This window comes from Mya arenaria, chromosome 15 (assembly GCF_026914265.1).
Source record: "Mya arenaria isolate MELC-2E11 chromosome 15, ASM2691426v1".
NCBI classification, from domain to species: Eukaryota; Metazoa; Mollusca; class Bivalvia; order Myida; family Myidae; genus Mya; species Mya arenaria.
Genome location: NC_069136.1, coordinates 872,681 through 884,077, shown reverse-complemented (window position 1 = coordinate 884,077; position 11,397 = coordinate 872,681). Strand labels below are relative to the sequence as shown.

Below are 11,397 nucleotides of genomic sequence, written 5' to 3'. Positions count from 1 at the left end.
TTCCTTTTTTGAGTTGCTCCTGAATCACCGAATCATACCTTTTTAATACATCAGGATGATCTTGTAGTTTACGCACACATGATTTCAATCTGCCGTATGCAAGAGCTCGATTTTCAGGTAAATTTGGATTTTCTTCTTTCCATGGCCATGCTACTTCATATCTTCCATTTACGTACTTGGTTGTTTCGTTAAATCTTTTAAAGGCAACCTCGTCGTCGGATGAATTTACCTTGTCAATGATCCCAATAGATTCAATATTCCAAAAATCGGTCAAGTCTGTTTTTTTTTCTGAATGGCACTATCAACACTTGCGTAAACTTGATTTTCTAAAATGTTTGAACCATATGTCAGAATCAGCAAATTTGTATCCGATTCATTTTCATCATCACTGATTTCACATGTTCTTCCACTTAGTATCCATCCTAATTTTGAACTCAACAGATACAATCCCGGCTTGACTTCTATTTTCAGGGCCATTACTATGTCTAAATAATAGTCGCTTCCTATCAGTATATCAATGATTGATATTTCTCTTTCAACAGGAATTGAATCTGCAAGGTGTACACTTTTGACAAGATGTTTGACTTGATCTTTCAGGAGACAACTAATTGGACTTCTTTGTATGTTGCCACTGATTGTTGGAACAATGTTAGCAGTCACTGTCATGGTATCTCCATTTATCAACTTGATTTGAATTTGTGTTGACTTTGTTTTTATTATTGTAGGTTTAGCTTTGCCAAAAGTGTAATGTCTTGGTCTTGTTCAGATTTCGGTCCCAATAACTTTGCCAATCGTTCTGTTATGTATGTACGTTGGGATCCAGAATCCAAAAGAAGTCTTGCGCTTTCACCGTTGTTATGTCCTGGTTTAAAAACATCCGTCTTTGCCGTTTGCATTAGCACAATCTCGTTTGATGCTACCATAACAGGTGTTTCAGCACATGCATCTGGATTAACAGGCTCTTCAGTAAAGTTTGACATTTCATTAGCAAGATCGGTTTTTGAAGAGTTTGTTCCAAACTTCTTTGGGCATAAACTTCTATGGTGTTTACTGTATATCCCACAATGAACGCAGACTTTCTTCGTCTTGCAATCATTTGTCATATGGCCTTCTTTCAAACATTTGTAGCATGACCTTTTTAAAACCTGTCTTCTTTGTTCAATTGTTTTAAATTTGTTGCATTCGTCACTCCAGTGATTTTCTTTGCAATATCTGCATTTATTTCCGTGCACTTTAGTTTGCTTTGCTCCTGTGTAGAATGCTTCTACAGAACTTGATGCTTTGTTCTCGTATTTTACAAAATTCGACCCTGATCGCCTCTCTTGAGTGTATCCCTTAAACGTACGTCTTTCACTCTCTTTATGTTCTGAAACAATCTTGCCAGTCTTTTCGCTTGCAATAATAAATTCATGTAATTCATTTCTAAGACTCTCCACAGTCCAATCAACGCTTGCACCCTTTTGTAATTCTAACTGCCTCAACACATTTGGCGGGAGTTTTGATGTTATAATTGATACAAATATGTTTTGATTCACATTTTCTCCTAACACTTCCAAACTTCGAAGATGCTTTTCTGTTGTATCCATGAATTGCCTCAAACCATCAACTCTAAATGTTGCTGGAGATAAATTCATCATTTCTTTGTAATGAATATTGATTACTTCTTGTTTGTTTCCGAATCTCTTCTTTAATATATCCACTGCAATAAGGTAATTATCGTTCGAAAATGCAAGTCCTTCAATTGCACGCTGTGCCTCATCTTTTAGTTTACTTTTGAGATAATTGAATTTCTCAATGTTTGAAAGTTTTTCATTATTATGTACACTACATTCAAACGAGTCCCAAAAAGCTGTCCATTTAAGTTCATTTCCGTTGAAGTAGCATATGTCCAACTTCGGACGTTTTACCGAAACACTTTGTTTTTCTTTCGGTTCTAATCCATTATGTAAACTTAAGCGGAGCAATGCCGTATAGTAAATATTTAACATGTGAAAATATAGTACATGAAGTGTATAAACCTTTGTAAGAGTTGCATACACAATCTTTAACAATTTTTGTTGTATATAATACTAACATTAAGAAAATTAGTATTTATATTGCAAATAAAACATATGACTAAACAAGTATAACAGTTATGCATATAGTCAATGTTACTCTCGCGACAATTCGCGACATTAAGGAAACATAAAACACAAATAACACTAAAACAAGCAATCACAAACCCGAAACATGGACCAACAGCACACAACTCCACACACAACACGGTACATATATACTAGGGGTGTTTATCAAGGATTGTTAGGTACCGCCTTGGAACGTTCAAATTACCAGGATATGCCACTAAAGCCTGTCTAGCAGTCCCAGACTTTTTAACTCGGGCCATGACTCTCAGATTTACAGGTTTCGTCGGGAACCTATTAGACTCTTATTTCACGCAAAAACAGTGTTATATTGAATGTCATTTTGTATCTAATAGACTTCTGAAATTAATTTGGCTTAAGTAGTGCAAGTGTCTCCTACCCGTATGAATGACAACGAATTCAGCTCAAACTACTGAACTTCTTGTTAATGAGTCAGATTCAGATAATTTGCATGTGGTCAGGTTGGACTCCTGTGCAAATCCGTTAGTGTTAACATTGGAAGCTGAAGCCCTGCCTCCTCCAGTGACAGGTTTTGGCATTAACAGCAGGTTTTGGTCTCTGACCAGCCGAACGTTTCTGGAATACTTATCTCCTCCATATCAGAGTAGATAATATGTTTCTTGAATACTCATCTCCTCCATACCAGACTTGAAGCTTTGTTTCTGGAATACTCATCTCCTCCATAGCAGACTAGAAGCTGTGTTTCTGGAATACTCATCTCTTTCATACAAGACTAGAAGCTATGTTTCTGGAATACTCATTTCCTCCATACCAGACTAGAAGCTATGTTTCTGAAAAGAGCAATATAATTCATCATTTAACAAAAGGAATATCATCCATGTTGCGTAACTTCTAACATTTTACATTTCTAAAACGGCACACGTTCTACGGAATTACGGGCTTTTAAACATGTTTTAACGGTGAGACCGACGCCAACCTCTGTTACACGGTACTCAGCAGCTTTTAGACATGGCTTAACGGTGATACTCCTTCCACTGTTGGACTGACTCCACCCTCTGATCCTTTGTATGTACGGGCTTTTATACATGCCTTAATTGTTGGAATGACTCCAACCTCTGATCCTATGTACGTACGGGCTTTTAAACATGCCTTAATTGTTGTACTGACTCCATCGTCTGATTCTATGTATGAACGGGCTTTTAAACATGCCTTAATAGTTGGACTGACTCCACCCTCTGATCATATGTATTTACGGGCTTTTAATCATGCCTTAGTGTTGGACTGACTCCACCCTCTGATCCTATTATTATTATTATTATTATTATTATTATTATTATTATTATTATTATTATTTACCAAACTTATATAGCGCCCTTTTCATATACACGTTCAAAGACGCTTTACAACGATATAATCTGATAGTTAATTACAAACAATATCATTAAAATACTAGATAGCTTTTAAACAATAAATGTACAACATACTAAAAACTATGAAACACAATAAAATGAAATGTGGTATTTAACTGGTCGTCTAAATTAAAAACAATAAATATCAATAGCATACGATAAAAAATAGTCTAGCGAAACTGAAAAAATTTAAAAATGATATTAATATAATTTACGCCTGACATCTAAATTTCATTTATATATTGTATCAATAGTCTAAAACAGTTTACATAGGATATGTAACTGTACTAAAAGATCATGGTAGAAATAAAACAGGTTGTAAAATTATGTTTAAAATCACATAATGGTCACACAGTCTTCGTGAATCACTGTCACAGATCATTCCTGGTGAAAATGCTACTCATACGCCTGTTTGAAATAGTGTGTTTTAAGTGCACGTTTGAAAGAACACAATGAACTTGAGTCTCTCACACCGGATGGTAGGTCGTTCCACAGTTTCGGAGCTGCATATTCAAAACGTCGGTCGCCGTAGGTTACAGTTTTACTTTTTGGTATCACTATAGTAAGTGTTTTGTTTTGAGATCGCAAATTGTTTCGTGGTTTGTAAACACATAGCATTTCTTTCAAATATTCTGGTGATTTTCCGTTTAAAGCTTTGTAGGTATGCGTTAAAATTTTAAACTGAATTCTGTATTGCACTGGAAGCCAATGTAGTTCTTTAAGTACAGGTGTGATATGATCGTACCGCAAGGTTCTGGTGATGATGCGGGCAGCTGTATTTTGAACGATCTGCAGTTTGTTGACTAATGTTTGAGAAACTCCATACAGTAGTGCATTGCAGTAATCTAGGCGCGAGATAACCAATGAAGTCACAAGTTGTTTAGATGCATCAATTGTCAGATATTTCTGAATTCTGCCTATTTGTCTAAGATGTAAATAACATGATCTGCATACTGAATTAACGTGATCTTCCATGTTCATGTTTGAATCAAAGATGGCACCTAATTTTTTTACTTTAACAGACTGTTTAACTTTCGAGTCACCGACGGTTACAGATAGATCTTCAATGTGTTTGGAGTTATGAGGAGATGAGAACATGATGACTTCTGTTTTATCAGTGTTAAGTTTGAGCATATTTAGATTCATCCATGATATTATGTCTCGAAGGCACGATTGAATGCGTTGTAATGTTTCTTCCTTAGAAATGCCATCTAATGGTTTGAAAGATAAATACAGCTGTGAGTCATCGGCGTAGAGATGGTATTGCAGCCCATGCTCTTTGCAAATGGCACCAAGGGGTTTAGTGTACATTGTATAAAATTTCGGTCCTAATACGGACCCCTGTGGAACACTAAAATTTAGTGTGACCGGGTTTGACAGCAACCCATCAATGTATACTGTCTGTTTTCTATCTTGAAGGTATGATGGTATCCATTCCAGTGGTTTTTCAGCGATTCCGAACATATTTTCAAGTCTATGTAACAAAGTTTTGTGATCGATTGTGTCAAAAGCTGCCGATAGGTCTAGCATTACTAAGATGGTTGCATTACCATGGTCAAGGGTTTTAAGAACATCATTTTGGACTTTGATAAGTGCAGTTTCTGTCGAATGGAATTTACGATAGGCTGACTGATGTTTTTCTTGAAGTTGATTTTCTGTCAAGTGTTCATCAATGCGAGAACTCACTACTTTTTCTAGTGTCTTTGATACAAATGATAGATTTGAAACAGGTCTATAATTTTTTTTTGAAATGTTTTGATCCAGTGTTTGTTTTTTTCAAAAGAGGTCGAAAATAAGATCCTTTAAACTCTGATGGAACGTTTCCTGTGCTGAGCGAAATGTTGATAATGTTCGAAAGAAATGGTAAAAGTTCATCGAGGCATGATTTTAATAGCCATGTTGGTATCTGATCCAGTTCACATGATTTATTGGAAGATTTATTGATTATTTCTTCTGCTGATGCTGTTTCAAAGTGAGTGAGACTATTTTCAACACTCAATTGTTCTGTTTCTGATTCGACTGGGTAAAGAACTAATTTTGATTTTATCTCATCTCGGATGGTTTCTATTTTCTACACAAAAAAGTCACTAAACTCTTGTGGTAATTTATGAGTTTTTATGTTTGTAGGTAAAGATGTCTCAGTTGGACCGTTCAGTAGATCTTTTGTGATTTGAAACAATTGTTTTTGATCTCGACCACAAGCTGCTACCTTATCCAAATAATGATTTGCTTTAGCCTCTACCAGCATATTATTTACTTTTGCACATTGATTTCGGAAAATTTCGTGGTCAACAGTCAGTTTAGATGATTGCCACTTTCTTTCTAACTTACGCCGCAGATGTTTTGCTGCATCATGTAACTCCTGAGTATACCAAGCACAAGACGGTCGTAACAATATTGTCTTTGTTTGAAGTGGGGCATGTTTTTCGAGTAAGGTGGATAGTACATTTGTATATACTCCTACAAGTTGTTCGGGATCTGTGCTTTCCAGATCGTCACGTAAAATTTCTGATGATTCAATGTCACTTTTAAAGGAGTCTATATCAATTGAGTTCAGTTTTCTATATGTCACTGTCTTTCGGATAGGTAGGGGTTTTTCAGCAACGGTATTGAATATAACAGCATAATGATCTTTTGTCACTTTTCCCGATTTATTGTCAGACAACCCTGGATCAACAACATTGATGTTCGAAACTGATGTGTCCGTGTCTCTAGTGATGACGACGTCAAGTGTATGTCCAAGCACATGTGTTGGTTCTCGTACATGTTGCACCATTCCACATGATTGTAAATTGCTTGTGAATTTAATTGTGTCCGATTGAGTGGGGATATCCAGATGGAAGTTCAGGTCTCCGGTTATTATAATGTTCTTATCAGTCACAGCAAATTGTGCTAGAAATTTTGCCCATTCTTCTAAAAATACACAAGTTTTTGATCCATTGCCTTGAGATGGGGGTGGGCGGTAAACAATAGCTAACCTCATTGAATAATTTTTAATTGTTATCTTGCAATCCAAATGTTCAAATGTTGCGTAGTCACTATCATTAGTTGAGGTTAGAACCTGAACGTTAATGTTTGACTTATAAATCAAGGCGACACCACCATAACCGCTACCACCAGGGCGCGGAGCATGTTTGATTCGATAGCCTTCTGGCAAAAGCTCACTCAGACACACTTTGTCAATTGAAGTTCCAAGCCTTGATTAAGTGTTAGCGACCAAATCGAATTCGTTTGAAAGGATGAAATCACAGATGGCCAGAGTTTTATTTTTAACCGATCTAGGGTTGATGCAACATATATATTTACATGCCTTAATTGTTGGACTGACTCCACCATCTGAACCTATGTATGTACGGGCTTTTAAACAAGCCTTAATTGTTGGACTGACTCCACCATCTGAACCTATGTATGTACGGGCTTTTAAACATGCCTTAATTGTTGGAATGACTTCACCCTCTGATCCTATGTATTGATGGGCTTTTAAACAAGCCTTAATTGTTGGACTGACTCCACCATCTGAACCTATGTATGTACGGGCTTTTAAACATGCCTTAATTGTTGGACTGACTTCACCCTCTGATCCTATGTATTTACGGGCTTTTAAACATGCCTTAATTGTTGGACTGACTCCATCCTCTGATCCTATGTATTTACGGGCTTTTAAGCATGCCTTAATTGTTGGACTGACTCCACCCACTAATCCTATGTATTTATGGGCTTTTAAACATGCCTTAATTGTTGGACTGACTCCATCCTCTGATCCTATGTATTTACGGGCTTTTAAACATGCCTTAATTGTTGGACTGACTCCACCCTCTGATCCTATGTATTTACGGGCTTTTAAACATGCCTTAATTGTTGGACTGACTCCACCCTCTGATCCTATGTATTTACGGGCTTTTAAACATGCCTTAATTGTTGGAATGACTCCAACCTCTGATCCTATGTATTTATGGGCTTTTTAACATACCTTAATTGTTGAAATGAATTCATCCTCTAATCCTACTTATGTATGGGCTTCTAAACATGCCTTAATTGTTGAAGTGACTCCACCGTCTGATCCTTTGTATGTACGGGCTTTTAAACATGCCTTAATTGTTGGAATGACTCCAACCTCTGATCCTATGTATGTACGGGCTTTTAAACATGCCTTAATTGTTGGACTGACTCCACCGTCTGATCCTTTGTATGTACGGGCTTTTAAACATGCCTTAATTGTTGGAATGACTCCAACCTCTGATCCTATGTATGTACGGGCTTTTAAACATGCCTTAATTGTTGTACTGACTCCACCGTCTGATACTATGTTTGAACAGGCTTTTAAACATGCATTAATTGTTGGAATGACTCCAACCTCTGATCCTATGTATGTACGAGCTTTTAAACATGCCTTAATTGTTGGAATGACTCCAACCTCTGATCCTATGTATTTACGGGCTTTTAAGCATGCCTTAATTGTTGGACTGACTCCAGCCTCTGATCCTATGTATTTATGTTCTTAAATGCATGCCTTAATTGTTGGACTGACTCCACCATCTGATCCTATGTATGTAAGGCTTTTAAACATGCCTTAATTTTTGGACTGACTCCACCCTCTGATCCTATGTATGTATGGGCTTATAAACATGCCTTAATTGTTGGACAGACTCCATCCTCTGATCCTATGTATGTACGGGCTTTTAAACATGCCTTAATTGTTGGACTGACTCCATCCTCTGATCCTATGTATGTACGGGCTTTTAAACATGCCTTAATTGTTGGACTGACTCCATCCTCTGATCCTATGTATGTATGGGCTTTTAAACATGCCTTAATTGTTGGACAGACTCCATCCTCTGATCCTATGTATGTACGGGCTTTTAAACATGCCTTAATTGTTGGACTGACTCCATCCTCTGATCCTATGTATTTATGGGCTTTTAAACATGCTTTAATTGTTGGACTGACTCCATCCTCTGATCCTATGTATTTACGGGCTTTTAAACATGCCTTAATTGTTGGACTCACTTCACCGTCTGATCCTATGAATTAATGGGCTTTTAAACATGCCTTTATTGTTGGACTGACTCCACCCTCTGATCCTATGTATGTATGGGCTTTTAAACATGCCTTAATTGACCTTACGACAGCGGCTTCTAAGCCACGCCCCCTGATATCAAGGGAGCGAACTCTGTCTATGTCCGTCAAACAAACGAGGAAGTAATGGCGTCTCGCGTCGTTTCGCTTTCCGATATTCCTGACAAATTATCATAAATGTGACATTACAATGCGAAAAAAATAGAAGTCAAAGGAATTTGTAACTGGCTGCTACATCGGAAGGCTCGATATATCTTTAGAAAATGACGATATCTAACATTTACGGGGTGAAATCTATCCAAGTCAGAGAAAATCGGATAGCCGCCATGTTGTCAATATTGACATCGATACAAAGGAAACGCGTGTGTGTGACGCATACTGTAAATGCAAACAAGGGTAAGTTTAACTTTTAAAACACCGGTCCTTCTTACAGTATTGTTGAAACAAAGATTAAATCATCGCACAATATGAGTAAATTATATATGGCCCGAATGGGGAACCCGGAAGTGACATTAAATAACAGTTACATGCCAGCTATACAGTTTAACCTTGTATTCTATAGTATGAGCAGAAATGGTTTATTGGGGTTATGCATAAAAAGTTTCAGTTCTAAGCGATTGAACACTCTCCCTTATGAATAATAATGTAATACATTGTAGTTGACAAGTGACAATCGTGGGTGATACCAATCTGTAACTTGCATTGCTCAAACATTCACATGCTTTGATTTTTGTTCTTACAGAAATTGTGGAACATGTTTACACACTCTGGCTGTAAAAGTAGACCTGGGAGGAAAAGTGCCCCCGGTGTGGGGCTCGAACTCACAACCACCAGAACACTAGCCCGGCACTCTAACCAACTAAGCTGACCGGGCAGCTGGTTCTAACCCACACACGCTACCCTCCCCCCATTTACCGGTTAAGGCTGGTGGAAGGTCTCGTGCTATTTACCGTTGACACCATTAAAGTATTCTGATTGATGGAGATAAGGAAGTCCCCTTATTATTGTCTTCAACAAGCCTACCGCCACAGGGGACCTAGCATAAGACCGGAAACCGCCCCCCACACACACACATGATATTTGCCAGTCCAGGCAATGTCAACCGCAAGAGAAAACCAGTGATGACAAGTTTTACAAATAATCGGTAGGACCTATTTTAAAGCTTTTTATAACATTTAGTTTTACTTTGCTGTACAAAAGTAATGGACTATTTGTCCAGAGAAAAACAACAACCACAAAACATTAGCTATTATCTTGTCAATATTTCATTATGATATACATGTAGAAAGCAAACATCAAAGGCAGTAGCATTTACAGCTAGTATTAAAATATTTAACAATACATGTAACTGATTTATTTTAATATTGGCATCTTTTATTTATTTCAGGAAAGTGTGGTCTTTTGAAGAGAGTTCTTGAAGTTGTTCAGCATGTTGTTTTGATGGATTCTTAGAAGGATGTACCTCTATGATGTTAGCTTCAGTTCTGGAGTATAACACCAGTTGTTGCATATTTAATATCAGATTTATTAAATACATTGTTGTTTTGCAAACATTACTTAAACTTTGAAATTTCTTTGGTGTTTATGTATGATATTGTAGGTGAATATCTCTTTATTGCAATGGCAAATATATTTTAAAATATATAGCATTAGCAGAAGTTATTTTTCACTGTTAAAGCTGCACTTTCACAGATTTGACAACTTACACAGGATTCGATTGCATTTATCATATTTTGGCTCGGAGAAGTTTGCTTTGTGATTTATATATTAGGTCTAAATTTAAAGAATGCCAAAATAAGCCGATTCTGAGACAAAAAGTGTCAAACTAGAATTCTGTGAAAGTGCAACTTTAAGAATACTGTTAATCGAGTGTGCATGTGATCCGGACTATGGAAATTGGATGAACTATCATTAAATATTGTAGATTTACGTAAATGGCCCAAAATATAAGAATAACAATGAAAATATGTACATGTTTGACTTGTTCTTTATTCATAATAAGTCTAAGTCTTTACAGCACATGTTTGGCAGAATCAAGTTCTAATGAACATAATAATTGATTTAAATGTACAGTGAAATAAATTGTTTTATACAGAAAAAAATACCTTAACGATTCAGACCGATCTGTTCTCGTTTTGTTTTGGTGGCTCAAATATTTATCTGAGTTTTGGAGGAGGCCTAGCTGGTGTGAGCTGATCAATTACAGTAGCTGCTTGAGGGTCAGGGTTTTCTTGATTGGATTTCACTCCACCCTCTGATCCTATGTATGTATGGGCTTTTAAACATGCTTTAATTGTTGGACTGACTCCATCCTCTGATCCTATGTATGTACAGGCTTTTAAACATGCCTTAATTGTTGGACTGACTCCTCCGTCTGATCCTATGTATTAATGGGCTTTTAAACATGCCTTTATTGTTGGACTGACTCCACCCTCTGATCCTATGTATGTATGGGCTTTTAAACATGCCTTAATTGACCTTACGACAGCGGCGTCTAAGCCACGCCCCCTGATATCAAGGGAGCGAACTCTGTCTATGTCCGTCAAACAAACGAGGAAGTAATGGCGTCTCGCGTCGTTTCGCTTTCCGATATTCCTGACAAATTATCATAAATGTGACATTACAATGCGAAAAAAATAGAAGTCAAAGGAATTTGTAACTGGCTGCTACATCGGAAGGCTCGATATATCTTTAGAAAATGACGATATCTAACATTTACGGGGTGAAATCTATCCAAGTCAGAGAAAATCGGATAGCCGCCATGTTGTCAATATTGACATCGATACAAAGGAAAAGCGTGTGTGTGACGC

General features: G+C 37.1%; 1 long non-coding RNA gene across 1 annotated transcript; it reads right to left on the bottom strand.

The window, feature by feature from the left end:
* Window positions 1-9,824: 9,824 nt before the first annotated feature.
* On the bottom strand, window positions 9,825-10,752 carry LOC128220683 (uncharacterized). The gene is made up of 2 exons (XR_008258833.1): window positions 10,693-10,752; window positions 9,825-10,071 (listed from the first exon to the last, which is right to left on the bottom strand). It is a non-coding gene; the product is annotated as an uncharacterized LOC128220683 (long non-coding RNA).
* Window positions 10,753-11,397: the final 645 nt, after the last annotated feature.